Genomic DNA, 19,623 nt, shown 5'->3' on the forward strand with positions numbered 1-19,623 from the left:
TCTGATCTCTGATGAAGCCCATGTGCTCATGTGCGAAACGCGTTAGTTAGTAGGTGCTTTCTAGACCTACTGTTAACCGCTTGAATAAAACCTACTTTGCACTGGCAGCCTGGCTTCGGTACTCCTCTCTTTCTCTTTGCTTACAAACAATAAAACTGTTAAAGGCCTGTGTGTCCCAATAGGCCCGAGTCTGCTACCACAAACGTGGAACAAAGGCATGAAACCCAAAATTTTTATGCAACTATTGTCTATATATCCATAAGGGCTGTACCAATGAGTGTGGCAGCACACCAGAGTCCAGTAAGTGTGCGCTTCGCCTAGATGAAATAATTACTAGGAGTGTGGCAGGAAGTTTTTAAGAGGGCTTAGGGGTCTTCCATCCAAGATCGTGTTATGTCATGATTGGGATAATCTATCTGGGAGCGGCAGGATTATAGCTTGGTGAGTTGTACAAGACACCTCCCCCTTTGATTGGGGCCCCCAGGAGAAATTGGTATTAATTAAACTTGACCATACCTGTCCTCCCAGCAGAGTGAAAATGACTATGAGGAGTGCCTTCAACTGAAAAAGCTAACCAGTATACTACCGCTAAGCATAAATATCTTAAACTATACCAGCCTCAAACATGCTTAGCATTATCAATTTAGGAACCAAACATAAAGTTATATGACTTTGTGTTTCTACACATCTAGGTACGACCATTATACTATGTGTATAGTTTAAATATGGGCTAGACCTCAGATATATAAAATCACGTATGAGAATTAGCAAAACATAGCATGAAAGAACAATCATATTAAACGAATAACAGAATAAACAAGTTTGTGACGATTTTTCGTAACATTTTCCTGCAAGGCAAAACAGGTTAACATTTGTCAGATAACATAACCAGGTGCTTCTCTAACTTCTCTCCAAAAGAACACAAACTATAACAGCTTTTTTAAGTCACATTTCCGAGCTTTGGCCAGCTGAATCAATGGTCTTTGCATTGATAAGTTTAAGTGTCATTTATGATATGCAAAAAATCTTGCAAAAGTTATTTTTGAGAGGAGGGGTTGAAACAAAGTCCTCACTTAACCGAGCCATAAAAGCTCAACATAATGTACCTCTCTGGCTGTATACCAACAATCTATAGAAAAGAAAACAGTTAATCAAAGTATGTGGTACTCATCCTTATAGGAACATCACGGGGAACGTATACTCCCAATTGACCTTCTAGGGGCTATCCAGAGATAAGTGTGCCCATGGGAACTGAAAGGAAAGCAGCTACGTAAAATACAAGTCCTGGTTTCTTCACTTAGGCTTTGGATTCCAGTTAGAGGACTCTGCTCTCAGGGGTCTTTCTCCAGGGGGGGAGGTAGGTGAATTGTTCCCCGTAGCCAACCTCTGTGCTGCGTTTAATGAACTTGACCTGGGAGAGGATGAGGAAGCATCCTTGCCGTGCTGCAGATTCCATGACTGAACCAACTTTAAGTGCTGGGTTGACTCTGAGATGGTGAAAGTATGTTTGTCTCTAGACACGATCAATTTTGTTGGAAACCCCCACCTGTATCTGATGTTATGTTGTCATAGGAGATGGGTAACTTCGCCAAAGGACCTATGTTGCTGGAGAGTATGGGGTGCCAAATCAGAGAATATTTGGATGTCCTGAAATTTTTCTGGAAGGGTAGGCTTTTGTAGATGTGCTCTTTGGACTCTTTCCTTGAAAGTGAAAAAGTGTAACCTCACTACGAAGTCCCTGGGTTGCTCTGCAGCAGCACCTCAAGGCTTAGGGACCCTATGGGCCCGATCGATGAAGTTCTCATTTTCTGTCAGAGGCTTAGCAAGGATAGAAGAAAGTTCAGTGAGGAAGCCTGAGATATCTTTGTTAGAGATATGTTCTGTGACCTCCTTAAGTCTCAGATTATTTCTGCACTACCAATTTTCTAAGTCTGCCACTTTATCTTTGAGGTCGAAATTTGTATCGCTAGGTTTTGCGTATAACTTAATAGGTTAGACTGATCAACTACTAAGTCCTGTTTGCGGTCAAGTATATCACTCTTAGCATTAGTAGCGTTTAGATCTTTGCGGATTTCAGCTAGAGAAGATGTTAGCTGGTCTGAGAATGAAGAGTGGTTAGTGTCCAGCATATATTTCAGGGAGTTTAAAATAAAGGATGGAGTCACAGTGTTAGGTTCCCAGTTGTGGATATCTTGCAAAGCTGACTCAGCCAGAGGTAATGACTCAGGGCTAGTAAGTGAAGTGTCTCTATCATCCCCAGGGTTATGAGAGGAGCTAAAGTGATCCATAACTGTCTTCTTTATCACATTGGCCCCCTTCTGGTTCTTTTTCTTCTGAGAGTGAGACATCTTTGCTGGGCAATTAGAGGCACCAATTGATTTAGAGCCAGCAAATCAAACCAGGCTGACCAGGTTTTAGATAAGGATACCCACCCCTCTATAAGGCCTTCAGGGTGTTAGGCACATTGATAGAGCACTCCCAGGACTAGGGTATATTAGTGCCTAAAAGATCCCTCAACCCCCCCCACTAGTATTACTTTAGGTCTCCATGCGAACTTCTCTCAGGCGGTCCACAAGAATCATCAATTAAATTGGGTCGCTAATGTTAACACAGGTGGGGAGTGTTCCAACAACCTATGATCCCCAGAGCCTGGTATACTTTTGGTTTATTATGGCTTCTAAACACCGTAGTTTCTCTTTTCTTACTGCAAATATCAGGGTCCCAGCCCTAATGAAGATCTGTGGCCATGTGGGCCTAAACGGCAGAATCTCTTTCAAATGGGGATGCTGATGCCCTCTTTAAAGTATCTGGGGATGCCCCGCTCACTCCTTTCCCCATTCAATTCCTCAGGAGACTAAACGGAGCGTGTACCTCCAAGGCTGTTGGCCTCAGCAATCAATAACGGCCAGCACAGAAAATCCAAGATGGCTGCCAGAGCGCCTCCGTAACGGCAATACACAGCGTGTGCTCCGATGTGGCCTGATGTCTGCCTGGGGTCCAACCTACAATCAAGGATCTTGCCCAATATGTTCCCCTACACACCAGGTCACTACGCTTCCTCCACTTGCGTAAATTATATGGGCTTAAGACAAAGCCGCACGGAGCTGTCCTGATGTGCATGCTTTCATTTGCCCAGCTGGCTCCGCCCCCCCGAAACTATACTTTTTTTTATGACTAACCCTCAGATAGCAGTTTTAGAAATATTAGAATAGTTGGCAATATATGGACCTTTTCACATTTAACACACATCATTAAGAAATATTAATATTACCTTAAAGGGACATTAAACACTTTGAGATAGTAAAATAAAATAATAAATTGTATATTTTAGAAAAACTCCAAAATATACTTTCATTATTTATTTTATCCCCTTTTACTATAATTTCATTCTGGAATTGTGAGCTTTTCAGTTCCTTTTAGAAATAGAAGTGCAGAACACTGATATATTCCCCACAGCCATTGGCTGCACACTGACCTATTTATAACTGTCCCTAATTGGCCACAGCAGAGAAGGTAACCTAAGCTACAATATGGCAGCTCCCATTGTTTTATAGACACTAAAATTTTACACTTATTTTTGTTAATATTTAAACAGCTAATGAAACTTTAAAAAATACATCTACATGTTATTCTCAGACTAATCTTTTCTTTGAATGCGTCATACTATCTATTATTTATTTAGTGTTTAATGTCCCTTTAATACTGATGCCATGGTTTGAACACACTCAAAAGTAATATTTATTTACTTGTTTAAAAAAGTATAAAGTGTACTTAGGTATAGATTGTATAATTATTACAAAAATATTACTAAACATTAAGGGCTAGATTACAAGAGGAGCGGTATTTAGCTCTCCTACTTGAGCGTTAAAAACACTAGACATAATCCTCTTGAGTGTGCAAGTTAGTACGAATTACAAATTGAAAGTAGAACTTTTGTGCACAAGCAAAACCCAAAATGTGCTAACTTCAGGACCTCAGATATTGTGGCCATGCTAACTTTCTCTCCCCATAGACTTCAATAGAGAAGGCAGAAGAAAAAAACATAACACATATCGCTCAAATACTAACCCAATATAATATTTCATATATATATAACAAAATAACAAGAGAATTGCACTGAGCAATGATACTTTTTTATTGGACTAACTATACATTTATAAGTAGACACGCTTTCGGAAGAACTCATTCCTTTGTCAAGTCTGAAGCAATTATAATCTGGATGGTGTTTTTTACCGAAAAAAGTGAATAGAAAAAGGAGGTGAGAGAGAAGAAAGTGCTATATGAACATGAAAACTTAAACTGAATACGAAACAGTAACGAATATACTCTTATAATAATACAATATGGAATGTAGAGATTTTAGAATTACATGGATAATTAATTATTTTTGATGTGCATGGTTTAAATACAAACAGATCTCTGCTGAAGATGATTCTTATAGAAAGCTTTTTGGATTATTTTTTTTTCTTATCTTAATAGGCACATATTAGAATGCTTATAAAGACATTCACACAACAGTTTATACATTATTTATAAAAGAGATAATAGATATGCAGTGAAAAAGATTTGAATAGCAAAGTATAGAGAGTTCGTTTTTGAACACATTTTGGGCTAGATTACGAGTGGCGCACAAACTGTAGTCCGCAGCTATAAGGGGTATTTTGCAGTTTCTGCGTGAAAATAGTGAAGGTATTATGAATTGAAGGTAAACATTTTCGCTTGAGCTCAATCATATTTAAAGCACTTCAGAGCTCTGGTTAACTGTTACGCGAGACAAAAAAGGTGCACAAAAAACATTAGCATTTATCTGTGTATGTACTGTCAATATTTCACATTTCAATGTTATTCACATGGGGAAATATGTTCTAAGTATTGTTTTTATATATATATATATATATATATATATATATATATATATATACCATAAACAGGGAGTGCAGAATTATTAGGCAAATGAGTATTTTGACCACATCATCCTCTTTATGCATGTTGTCTTACTCCAAGCTGTATAGGCTCGAAAGCCTACTACCAATTAAGCATATTAGGTGATGTGCATCTCTGTAATGAGAAGGGGTGTGGTCTAATGACATCAACACCCTATATCAGGTGTGCATAATTATTAGGCAACTTCCTTTCCTTTGGCAAAATGGGTCAAAAGAAGGACTTGACAGGCTCAGAAAAGTCAAAAATAGTGAGATATCTTGCAGAGGGATGCAGCACTCTTAAAATTGCAAAGCTTCTGAAGCGTGATCATCGAACAATCAAGCGTTTCATTCAAAATAGTCAACAGGGTCGCAAGAAGCGTGTGGAAAAACCAAGGCGCAAAATAACTGCCCATGAACTGAGAAAAGTCAAGCGTGCAGCTGCCAAGATGCCACTTGCCACCAGTTTGGCCATATTTCAGAGCTGCAACATCACTGGAGTGCCCAAAAGCACAAGGTGTGCAATACTCAGAGACATGGCCAAGGTAAGAAAGGCTGAAAGACGACCACCACTGAACAAGACACACAAGCTGAAACGTCAAGACTGGGCCAAGAAAGATCTCAAGACTGATTTTTCTAAGGTTTTATGGACTGATGAAATGAGAGTGAGTCTTGATGGGCCAGATGGATGGGCCTGTGGCTGGATTGGTAAAGGGCAGAGAGCTCCAGTCCGACTCAGACGCCAGCAAGGTGGAGGTGGAGTACTGGTTTGGGCTGGTATCATCAAAGATGAGCTTGTGGGGCCTTTTCGGGTTGAGGATGGAGTCAAGCTCAACTCCCAGTCCTACTGCCAATTTCTGGAAGACACCTTCTTCAAGCAGTGGTACAGGAAGAAGTCTGCATCCTTCAAGAAAAACATGATTTTCATGCAGGACAATGCTCCATCACACGCGTCCAAGTACTCCACAGCGTGGCTGGCAAGAAAGGGTATAAAAGAAGAAAATCTAATGACAGGGCCTCCTTGTTCACCTGATCTGAACCCCATTGAGAACCTGTGGTCCATCATCAAATGTGAGATTTACAAGGAGGGAAAACAGTACACCTCTCTGAACAGTGTCTGGGAGGCTGTGGTTGCTGCTGCACGCAATGTTGATGGTGAACAGATCAAAACACTGACAGAATCCATGGATGGCAGGCTTTTGAGTGTCCTTGCAAAGAAAGGTGGCTATATTGGTCACTGATTTGTTTTTGTTTTGTTTTTGAATGTCAGAAATGTATATTTGTGAATGTTGAGATGTTATATTGGTTTCACTGGTAAAAATAAATAATTGAAATTGGTATATATTTGTTTTTTGTTAAGTTGCCTAATAATTATGCACAGTAATAGTCACCTGCACACACAGATATCCCCCTAAAATAGCTATAACTAAAAACAAACTAAAAACTACTTCCAAAACTATTCAGCTTTGATATTAATGAGTTTTTTGGGTTCATTGAGAACATGGTTGTTGTTCAATAATAAAATTAATCCTCAAAAATACAACTTGCCTAATAATTCTGCACTCCCTGTATATACACACATACACAGTACAGTATATATAGCTTTATATATCTATACCTATATATAATCATATATATATGTTCAAAAAGACTTTCAGAATACATTTCTTAATGCAACATTTGCTTCTTTATTCTCACATTGTTTCCAATATATAGTACACATGTACATATGTACATATGTACAAGACCAGCATTTCGGCCCCAACTTGGGCCTTTTTGAAGGTGCATAATACCTGAATATAGCACTTTAAATACCCTGAGTTTCATTTCCCGCCAGGCTAACCCTAACCCAGAGCCGTAAAAGTTGAAAAAAGGAATTCCTTGAAATGAAGGCCAAATTCTTAACTTATTGGCCTCCCATGGCCAGCAAATATATATGGCTTAAAGGTTATAATACCTTTCTTACAGTCATTTCCTTTTAAATCAGCTCTTATGTTCAGTGATCCATTAATTGGCAAGTGTTGAGCTTATAATAATAAACATCCTTTGTAAATCAATAACCAGCAAGTTACAGTCTTTGTCGGTTACAAGGAGGGATTTGGTCAATCAATAGATGATGGTAACATTTTACTCTTTTCACCATGCGAACCCCCCCGCATTTCATATCAGTTACTGGGAGTTTACTCACTCAGAGTTAAACGTTCCTTTATCCATCCCCTTCACCATGTGAATCACCGATGGCTGTTGTTGCTATTGGAAATGAAGACAGGCTTCTTATGTCCTTGAGTGCTTCAAACTTCAGCCTCCTGTCTTTCTTGTGCAGTCTCATATGTCAGCTCTGCTTGCCTTTTACTTGGGATACAAAAACTTTCCTTTGTGCCGATAGGGACAAATGTATCACGGTCCTCGACCGGAGCAAACGCCAAGCTATGCGCATTTCACCCTCTTTCGCTGAGGGCTTCTTCTGACAGACATTGTTGTGATGTCATCGGTAACGTGCTTTTTATTTGTTTTTGTGTTTCTTTCAGCCAGGTGAAATATTTTACTTATACAAGCTATTCTGACTCAGATAGTTGTAATAATGATCTATCCCTTGCTGAGACCTCTATGCCTGGCCTGTATAAGAAGATACAATCACTGCAGACAATCCTTGTCAGATAGCTGAACTCACCAATACCTTGTCCATCCACAAAGTTGCTATATTCTGAATATCAGGTTACAGCAGATAATAAAATACAGCAGATGAATGGTTAAAGTATTTAAGCGGTCAAAAGTTGATACTGATCATAGCTTGCAATGTAATTAACATGAGTGCTTGTTACATGAGGCCTGTTAGCTGCAGCCATGACACAGGAAAACATCATCAAACTACAAGGGCGGAGCAATGCACAAAAGGGAAATGCATAATAAGGTCAGAGGTAAGATACTATAGAAAACAGGAGCGTTACTAAAAAGGGTCACTAGATGGCAGTACAAAATAAACATGGAGAAGCTTTGAGAAAAATGGCATAAAAATATATAATTTCTTAAATATATCAACATGAATATTAACAGAGGCTATGTCATATTCTATGCCCCATTGAGGCAGCACACAAGCAATTGCTTAGCTTATACACTTCCATAGAAAATGTACATATTTTTCAGGGCATATGGAGAATTATTAATAATCAATTTCTATATTATGACATTTAGTATATTTATGAAAATTAATCAATTACTAAGACTATATGAGATTTCTGAAGTAGGAAGCCAAAACGAAGGAAACTTAAAGAGGCAGAGTAATTTTGTAATAAAAAGTTTTCCCCCCCATATCTAAATTGGAGTTAAAGTTTTGCTTATAAAATTTATGCAAAACTGTTTAGGGGGCTATTTTAATTGTTTAGGGACGGAACACAATTAATTTCCTCATTTAGACCCCTAGGGCTCAAGGACTGTAGATTATAAATCCATTTGCATTCCCATAGTTGCCAACATTTAAAAAAAAATTCCAGGGACACTTTGCAGCAGAGCAAGCAAGCGGGTTACTGGAGTATTGACGACCTACTGTTCAACTGCTCCGCCCACTCAGTTCTGCAATCAAAACACAACCAACATTGAAAGTAATAGTATAATTTAGACTTATCCATAGTTTATTATACAGATTACAGCACCAAGCTCTTACACCTACCCAGTCTCTGGAACACATTCTGGGCATATGATTATTTTTACAACACAGCATCAAAATTAGAAAGACAAATAATATGTGAACTCATTTAATAATAATAACAATATTCCATTAGGAATGAATTATATTTAAATAATACATTATATCTATTTAACATATATCTATCTGTATATATTTATGTGTGTATATATATATATATATATATATATATATATAGATAGATAGATAGATAGATAGATAGATAGATAGATAGATACAAACAACAAATGTTGGGCAAAAGAGATAGCATTTTCAGGGACATTTCCAGGGACAAAAAAAATCCAGGGACATACAACAAAATCCAGGGACTGTCCCTGGAAATCAGGGACTGTTGGCAACTATGCATTCCTGTTGGAGTAAAATGTTATCTAGATCTCCTCCTCTTCCTTTTAGATCAATTTTTTCTAACCCTCTAAATTTAAGCTCATTTTTATTACTCTTATGGTGATATAAAAAGTGCCGTGCCACACTACTAGTTTTAATTAGTTTGTTTTTTATGTCTCTTTTATGTTCTTTTATCCTCTTGTGTAATTCTCTGTACGTTTTGCCAATATAATACATCTGGCAACTACAGGTTAACATATAGATTACCCCTTCAGATCTGCATGTTATGTGCCCTTTTATAATTCTTCTCTTACCATCATTGTCAGTGAAACTTTCCCCAACCAATAGGTTTTTGCAAACCAAACATTTTTTACATTTAAAGTTACCACTCCTTTCTGAGAGTGTATGTATCCAGTTGAGTTCCTTACGAGTATAATGACTTGAAACTAATTTATCTCTTAAGCTAGGAGCTCTCCTTGCAGTCAAGTTTGGTCTCACCCCTATTATGTTTGCTAAGACAGTATCAATTGTTAAAACATGCCAATGTTTACTCAGGGTTGTTTTAAATCATCCCATTTATTATTATATATTGTTACAAATCCTAAATATTATCATCATCTTTCAATTGATTTCTATATAATAGCATCTCTCTGCTTGTATGTAATGTTCTATTATATGCATTCTTCAAAGGGTCTTGTGTGTATCCTGTGGGTTGCAGTGTTTAGTTTATTTCCTATTTTCAATATCCTGAGGTCAAGGAAGGTCAGTTATACCTCACTATATTCATAGGTGAAATTCAAATTATAGTCATTCTCATTCAATTTTGTTATGAATTCCTTTAGTTCATCACTTGACCCTTCCCATAACATCAGGATATCGTCTATAAACCGAATCCACAAACTAAATACATTTTCTTCTGAGTTGTAAACCCTTTCAATTTCCCAAGACCCCAAGAAAAGGCATGCATATGTTGGGGCACAACATGTTCATATCGCTGTCCCCAAGATCTGTTCATACATCTTTTTATTGAACAAAAAATAGTTATTTTTTAAGAGAAATTCTAACAATTGTATTACAAATTTTGTATGGGCTTGGTACTTTGTACCTTTTTTTTCCTAAAATGTTTTTCCATTACTCTTTTTCCTTTTTCATGGGGTATTGTGGAATACAGGACCTCAACATCAATAGTAACCAGTAAAGTATTGTCATTTAATGTTATCCCATCCAATCTTCTCAAAACATCTAGAGAGTCTTGTACATAAGAGGAAAGGGATGTTAAAAAGGTTCTTAGGCAATAGTCAATATACTCAGATATTGTTTCTGTTAAAGAGCCAATACCCGAAATTAATTCCTTTTCTTTTTTGTTTATTAATTTGTTTTCATGAGCCTGTTTAATTATTGCTTCTAATTCATCCTTATAAATGGATGTTGGGTCATTTTTAAGAAGTCTATTACACCTGTCTATTACACTCATAGTCTTTCGTGTCCATCACTACTAGATTCCCGCCTTTGTATGAATTTTAAATTGTTATTCCTTTATTATTTTTTAATTATTTCAAAGCTGTTTAAATTTTTTTTTCCAAATGTATTGATTCTATGTCTTTTTCTACTAACTTGACAAAGTTGTATATACACGGAAATGTAGTCAGTGATGGCATAAATTTGGACCTGTTTGCCAGATTACTATAACCTATATGTTCAAATTGCTGTATCTTCAAATTGCTTTAGTAATAATTTATCTTGAAGGTCCATAGATACAGATTTCTTTTCATCATGATATATTTTTCTTAAAGCTAATTTCCTGAAAAAAAGAGGTTCAAATCTTTTGTTATAGTAAATTTATCACATACATTAGTGGGTGCAAATGTTTAACCCTTTTCTATTTTAGAGTCATTCACTACCTTCATACTTTCAATTACTTTGTTTACTTCTCCTTCCTTTGATTTCTCAAGGGGTATCTCCTGTTTCCTTGATTTGAATCTTTTGTGTTTCCTCCCTCCCCTTCTTTGTCTTTTTGGTCTTTCTGAGTAGCTCCTAAAAAATCCCTTCTCCTTCCTCTCCTACGAAAATGTATTTTCCTTTCCTTCTGTGTTTGACATGTCAGATTCTGAACTTGTCATATAATTAGTTGTGTAATCAAATTTTAAAAGCAAAACTTTAACTCCAATTTAGATATGGGGGGGGAAGACTTTTTATTACAAAATAACTCTGCCTCTTTAAGTTTCCTCCATTTTGGCTTCCTACTTCAGAAATCTTGTATAGTCTAAATCAGGGGTATCAAACTCAATGTACCTGGGAGCCACTGGCCAAGTGTTCTGCGCTCATGGGGGCAGCTTGAACTGAGTAAAGTGCTAGATATACTAGGAACTGGAAGTGACATTTACCTAAGTAGTAGTGCATGGTGGGGGTTGTAGCCCACAACAGACATACACTGTTGTCTATATTTATCTTGTGAGTGCCAAGTGAAGTGATCATTCTGGAACTGTATAACAATGTCAAAAGTAACATGTATCCAAACAGTGCATGGTGGGAGTCTACACTGGACTCTTGTCTTTATATTTATCTTTTGAGTGCCTAAATAGAACATCAACTAGCTACACCTCTTAGAACCCTAAAAAAAATTGACAGCCCAAATTAATGGTTTACCTTAAACAAGGGAGGGCCACATGAAACTATCTTGGGGCCGCATATGGCCCCAGGGCCTGTACTTTGAGACCACTGTACTAAATAGTGATTGATACATTTTCATAAATATACTAAATGTCATAATATAGAAATTAATTATTATTAATTCTGCATTATGCCCTGAAAAATATGTACGTTTTCTTAGGAAGTGTATAAGCTAAGCAATCGCTTGTATAAGTAAAATATTTAACCTGGCTGAAAGAAACACATGTGAAGTAACAGGAGGAGTTACAAAAACAAATAAAAAGCATGTTCCTGATGACATCACAACAATATCTGCCAGAAGAAGCCCTCAGCCAAAGAGGGTGAAACGCGCGTAGCTTGGCATTTGCTCTGGTCGCGGACATACATATAACCTTGATAAGTTTGTCCCTATCGGCACAAAGAAAAGTTTTTGTATCCCAAGTGAAAGGCAAGTAGAGCTGACATACGAGACTGCACAAGAAAGACAGGAGGCTGAAGTTTGAAGCACTCTGCGACATAAGGCTGTCTTCATTTCCAATAGCAACAACAGCTGTCGGTAATTTGCATTGTGAAGGGGAAGGATAAAGTAACATTACACGCTGAGTGAGTAAACTCCCAGTAACCGATATGAAATGCGGGGGGTCCGCACGGTGAAAGGAGTAAAATTTTACCATCATCTATTGATTGACCAAATCCCTCCTTGTAACAGACATGTAACTTTGCTGGTTATTGATTTACAAAGGAATGTTTATAATTATAAGCTCAACACTTGCCAATTAATGGATCACTGAACATAAGAGCTGATTTAAAAGGAAATGACTGTAAGAAAGGTATTATAACCTTTAAGCCATATATATTTGCTGGCCATGGGAGGCCAATAAGTTAAGAATTTGGCCTTCATTTCAAGGAATTGACCATCTCTGTGCACCTTTTTCATGCCAACAATTCGCTGTAAGGGGCAGGAATTAGAGGACATGTAGTTTACTATAGCTTTAGAGCGGTTTAGAATTAATTATATATTATATACATATACAGTATATGTAAATACATATATATATATATATATATATAAGTATAGATATATATTTTACAAAAAATCAACATATATATATATATATATATATATATATATATATATATATATCTGTTTAAGAATAAATAGAATATATTCTATGTGAAGAATATTGGAATTTGAAATGTAGTCGGGTTAGCACGCAAGTATGGGTACTCTATTGAAGTCTATGGGAGAACAAATTAACGTGTTTGCGATATTTGAAATTTAACTTTTTGCATGAATCTGGCTTTCAACTTGTAATACAAGCGCAACCTGACGCATGCAAAAATCCTCCATGTAGCATTGTTAACGTGTGTGGTCCACTCGTAATCTAGCCCTTAAAGGGACACTCAGGTTAAATTAAATTATTCATGATTCAGATACAGCATGTAATTTTAAACAACTTTCTAATTTTCTTCCATTAAAAAAAATGTGCAGTCTTTTATATTTACACTTTTTGCGTCACCAGCTCCTACTGAGCATGTGCAAGAAGTCACAGACTATATGTATATGCATTTGTGATTGGCTGATCACATGGTACAGGGGGAGTGGAAATCTACATAACTTTGAAATTTGTTATAAAAAAATCTACTACCCTTTTTTAATTCAGAATAAGTGCTATTGTATTGTCTTGTTATCTTGCATTTGTTGATTATGCAAATCTATTGTGTTTACTGTTTCTTTAATGCTGATTGGCTGCAGCATCTTAATCAAAACTAAAAAATCTGTGAAATTCCTGGTTTCACCTTCCATCTTTTTTAAAAGACCAGTTACTATCCATCTGTGTAATTTAAGTAATCCTGTGTAAATATGACAGGCAGCTTTGTCAAATCATTAGTAAATGTTATTGCTATCTAATGTGGTCTCTTTTTGCATTCAGGCATAAATGATAATTAACTTTGTTAAAAAGGAGGAAGGAGGAGGAGGAGTTCCTCCCAGCTAAAGGCACGGCAGCATTTTGGTTAGTGATTGTTTTTAACTCATTGCACCTTCATTCTTTACAGGTTTAATTTAGAACCTATTTCAAGTCATAAATTTAAATCTGCAGAGAATGCATTGCATGATTTATCTGAAACCTTCCACACTCTAGTGATATTCCCACCTGTCAAATTGATAGATGGGTACTTTTGAGTTGCATGCAAAGATTATTGGTGAGAGTTTGGGTAAAATATTAATTCATTTTAATGTTATAGATGAGCAAACCGTTGGTTATAATTTGATACCTAGGGTTCCTCTGACTTTTTTTTAACAAATATTTAATTCATAGGACTTTACGTATTTAAGTAAATTATTTAATTTTGTATGCCAAGTCCTCTAAATTAATTAGCAACTAATTAGACAAGTGAATGATATCCTCTGTGTCTCATTCTAGGTATGTCCTTTTCAAATACTGTAGATTACTATCTATAAATGCTTTTATTAAAAACTTCACTGTTAAAGGTAATGGAGACCGATCTGTGCCCTCCTAGTGATATAAATGTTTTATTTTGCTGTCTGAAGTAAGTGTATCAGTCAATCCCATGTTATTAATGAGGGTTCATATGAAATCCAGGATTCACGAGTCTACTTTTACCTATTTGCATTACTGTAACATTGTGTTCAACTGGTCAAGTGAACATTCCTTGACTCTGTTAGGTGTTTCTATATAATAACTAAACAACATGCAATGTGCGTTTTTCTCAAGGTAAACATAGATTAAAGATTATTGTGTTTATAGAGTTGTGAGACAGGTGTGAGTCAGGTGTGAGACAGGCTTACAAACCTGGCTTCCTGTTTCAAATAAATGTAAACTGTAATATTAGAATATAAACCGAAATTACTGATGGGTGTAGTGTCCTAAAAAGAATCAAATTAGGAAATTAATTTGTTGTCATTTGTTGACTTATGTCATTAATTCTTTCATTGTGATTGGTTAAGGGAGCACAATGGAAACCTTCATGGACATTATTAAATTGACACATTTTTCTACCAAGCACAAGTCTACTTATAAGTACAGTTGTGGTATCATTGTATGTATTTATTTTTGGTGTTGTATTTATTTATGGTATTGTTCTATGTATTTATGGTGTTGTATTTATCTCATGCCCATACAAAATGAAAATATTAATCAAGGCTAATAATTACTATATTTTGTTATTAATGGGAGAAGAGATCAATGTGTACAAGAATATAAAGTTTACAACTAAAGAGCAAAGCATGCTGTGCTTAAAGGGATATAAACATTTAAAAGGAATATGCTCTAATTAGTTATATGCAAGCAATACTGAAATAATAAAATACTATGAGGCAGATTACAAGTGGAGCACAAAAATGCATGGAAGCTTTGCACACACAAGAGCGTGAGAAACGGCATGAGAACCTAGCGCAGCGAATGGGGTAAGTCGCGCAGCGATGGGCAGCTAAGTGTAAATATATATGAAGGAGAAAATAATCCAAAGCAGCAGTCCAGGCTTATTCGTAAACAATAAAAGCAAACTTTTATTGTAGATCCATTAAAACAAAAACAGCAACAAGCTGTAAAAATAGGTAGAATAGGAACAAATAGTTTGACCGGTTTCGGTCGTTTAGACCGTAATCATAGACATATCACACACATGTGTGAAATTAAAAGCAATATCATTGTTGCATAGCAATGAGTATCCTGTTTAACCCTTTGGTGGACAGATGTGACTAAATGAATAATAGTATCATATGATATACTGATTTTTGGAACAGATATCCATCAGCTGACACACATTAGCTAATAATTTCTAGGGATAAGTAGTAGCCTTAAATACACATATGCAAAAATACATGAAAAAATACAAATAATATGCAATTTTAAGGAACAAGATAAACTATATATATAAAGAAAATATTATTCACACAGACCAGATTAATTTACATGAGTATGCATACATTAATAACTTAGTTGATACTCCACATACTAGTGATATTAAATGATATCATGTTACTATATTGATAGAGGAGTTAGGACTGCGGAATCTGTTGGCGCTCTACAAATAACCGATAATGATAATATACCTAATATACCTAATAGGACAATTTCCTCAAAATAATACACATTTATCTATATATAGAGCAATCCCCCAATGTTATGTATGTAAAGGGGTCCTCCTATGTTTAAGAAATTCTAAAAACAAAAGGCAAGATTGGAAAACAATCATAGATGATTGTAAATAATCACCCTAAATGATTATACTTCATAGAGTATACCTTGAACAACTGGTAGAATGCGTTAAATGCATAGAGCCTACATACTACAAATATATAAAAGTATATCTATGTATACATATATGGTCTAATACATTAACATAGTACCCATAATTCACAGTGTTTACCTGTGCCAATAGTTAATAATATTGAACTCGGAATTTAATCCATTGGGGACCAGACTATTTGTAGATCCAATAGATATCTTGGCAGCATAAGATCTGAAACTTATCTCCTCCTCTTGGGGGTCTCAAAATCAATTCTATTGCCTGCCAGATAAGCCACAAACTTTTCCTCCTCTATTTATTATGTAAATATATATGTATATGAATATATATTTATGTCTTTATATGTGTATATACACATATCAACACATAAATATATATGTATATAAGCAATAACACAGTCTCCATAGACCGCAATGTAAAAGCACTTTTCAGTGCCTTTTTTTTTCTAACCCCCCACATCTGCTCACTTTAAGCTGCTTTGTGCAGTTATTATTTAAAAAAAAAAAAATGCTACTTTTTTATTTTAAAAAGCAACACTATACTTTATTTTGGGGGCAATTGGTGGACATTTTTAAAATTAACCAAAGGTCTAACCATGCCAAGTCATCTTAAGATCACCAATGCACCACTGGGTCCTAACTAAACACATCTGGTGAACCAATCACATGAGGCACATATATGCAGTCACCAATCACCAGCAAGCTTCTAGTAGTGAATTGCTGCTCCTGATACTACCTAGGTATGTTTCCAATGACGTATATATTTATATATATATATATATATATACACACAGTTTATTTATATACATTAAAGTACTGTACAGTTTATAGACAGGGCTACTACATAATATGTCCCTTCAATTCATACAGAGGAAACAGAACTATGACTACAGAAACAACCTTAAAGGGATGGTAAAGCCAGAATTAAATTCTTATGAATCAGATAGAGCATACAATTGTAAACACTTTCCAGTTTACTACTAATATCAAATTAGCTTTGCTTTGTTGGTATACTTTGTTGAAGAGTAAAGATTCATAGGAGGTTAGGGGTGTGCACATATCTTTAATACTCTATGGCAGCAGTGTTTTGCAACATTGTATTTAGCAGTATTATAAATTGTTGCAATCATTGCTGCCATAGAGTAAAAAGACGTGCACACTCCTGAGTTCCTAGCTACCTAGATTTACTTTTCAACAAAGGATGCCAAGCGAACAAAGCAAATTTGATAATGGAAGTAAATTAGAAAGTTGTTTAAAATTGTATGTTCTATCCAAACCGTGAAAGTTTAATTTTTACTTTACTGTCCCTTTAAGTATCATATGTAGTTAAAGGGACAGTCTACACCAGAATTATTATTGTTTTAAAAGATAGATAATCCCTTTATTACCCATTTCGTAGTTTTGCATAACCAACACAGTTATAATAATATACTTTTGACCTGTGTGATTATCTTGTATCTAAGCCTCTGCAAACTGCCCCTTTTTTCAGTTCTTTTGACAGACTTGCAGTCTAGCCAATCAGTGCCTGCTCCCAGATATATTCACGTGCACGAGCACAGTGTTATCGATATGAAATATGTGAACTAACACCCTCTAGTGGTGAAAAACTGTTGAAATGCAATCTGAAAGAGGTGGGCTTCAAGGTCTAAGAAATTAGCATATGAACCTCCTAGGTTAAGCTTTCAACTAAGAATACCAAGAGAACAAAGCAAAATTGGTGATAAAAGTAAATTGGAAAATTGTTTAAAATTACATGCTCTATCTGAATCATGAACGTTTATTTTGGCCTAGACTGTCCCTTTAAATGCAGTTTTTTTCACATCACCATTTATAACAATTCTTGGCAGCAATTAATAATTTCATATAGTTTTGGATAATTTTATAACTAACATATTAAATATTAACCCTTTAAGTTTTGTGTAAAATCTGTGTCTTGTAACATATGTTTTTACAAAATGCTACAAATTGCCTTAACAAACTAATTGGTATCTGCAGCAATTATGGGTTACAGAATTCTCTTTTCACCTCTCTAGCTGATATTTAATTTGAGCACAAATGACAAATTTTAAAAATGGGATTTGAGTTATATTTTTAACTTTGCACTAAAAAATAGCTTTATTTAAAAGTGAGCTGAGAATGTGCACAAACTTTTACATTGAAAAAAAATAAACTTTACAAACAGCCTATAAATGTCATATGAAGAGGGCAAAATTCTACAGATCACGGTGCGTTATCTGAAAAAAACTGGATGTAAAAGTGCTTTTAATTGATGTGAATCCTTGTTCCACGCTGAGCATGGGGAAGTTCTTATGACTTTAATGTGCATTTGAAAATATAAAATAAATAAGTTATTTCAGGGTTTTTGAATGATTTGGTTTAAACATGAAATGTTTTGAATCCATTTGGCATTAAAATTACAAGACTGTTACTGGTACCATAGAGTTGTTTTCTTTCCAAGTCTTATGTTATGCAAAGGAGTCTATTGTGTAAAATTGTGGGAGGACTTACACACGTTAGTAACTAGGTTTGAGAGGGTATAAGAATAAATGAGAACATTGTTCATACAAGTGTATCTATAAAAATGTAATAACCGTCCTGTGAGTTTACATTACTAAGTACAAATGATGAGGTCCATAATACCGGTATATAACACAAAACAATAAATTAATCTACCACTAGCAATACTTTTCATCAAGCATGTGTGAGATAGTAGTAAAAAGGAATAATAATAATAATCATTTATATGCTCTGGTTTTAGTCTACTTAGAATTGCAGTGGTTTTGGAGGTCTTCCTACTAAAAAAGAAACCTCTCCCCTTATAGAATATAGCATCCGTACTATACCTCTGATTCACAGGCACGAAAATAAATGGCTCAGTGTAATGTGGCATCTTCATTAGCGTACATTATTTATATTATGGCTGAAACATAGATAAGAACCATAAGGCTAATCACATTCCTTTCTGTAGTGGAAGCTTAATTAATTCTTATGTGTATCCTATGTATTCTGTAATTTCCTTACAGTATGTGTCCTTACCACCTCTACTGGAAGTCTGTTCCACGAATCAACAAAATACTTTTTGCAAAATACTTCTCAACCTACTATGCTCCAACTTGAGATGAGCGCTACTATACATTTCTAAGTTATTACAAGGTAAGATAAAAACACATTACATTGGAAAACATTTTATTTATTGATATTTATCTTTGCATTTTACCTAGTAAATATAGAGTAAAGCAACAACATATGAATTGCAGTGCAATGCATGCTATTATCTGGTTTTATTTATCTAGTTAATGTTTTCAACAGATTTGAAACTTAACTGGATGTAATAAATTTGCAAAGTGGACAACCTAGACTAATACGTAAGATTTCTGATAGATTAGATAGATAGATAAATGGACATTTCCACTAGTTCTTGACTAGTAAGACATTGCACTAAACTAGGAAGTAATTAGGATTTTTCATATAATCAACATTGACTGGGATAAAACTTTTTTCTCCCCTGATTAGTAAAATGTTTCCTCTGACTGGTAAACTACAGATATTATTCAACCTATGCATCTATGTGTGTATATGGGGTGCTAAAATAAGTCTTTATTGTAAATTATTGGGGCACAGATGCCTTTACACATTATTATTAATTATTATAATTTTGTGGCATATATATATATATATATATATATATATATAAAATATATGCCACACAATATATATATATATATATATATATATATATATATATATATAT

The 19,623-nt window shown here is 35.2% G+C and overlaps 1 protein-coding gene across 3 annotated transcripts in view; it reads right to left on the reverse strand.

The window, feature by feature from the left end:
• The window catches only part of SLC17A8 (solute carrier family 17 member 8), a 136,022-nt gene that overhangs the window by 115,421 nt on the left and 978 nt on the right, over positions 1 to 19,623 (reverse strand). The gene's annotated exons all lie outside the window — the stretch shown is intronic.

Source organism: Bombina bombina, chromosome 6 (genome assembly GCF_027579735.1).
Source record: "Bombina bombina isolate aBomBom1 chromosome 6, aBomBom1.pri, whole genome shotgun sequence".
In the NCBI taxonomy this organism is placed as follows: domain Eukaryota; kingdom Metazoa; phylum Chordata; class Amphibia; order Anura; family Bombinatoridae; genus Bombina; species Bombina bombina.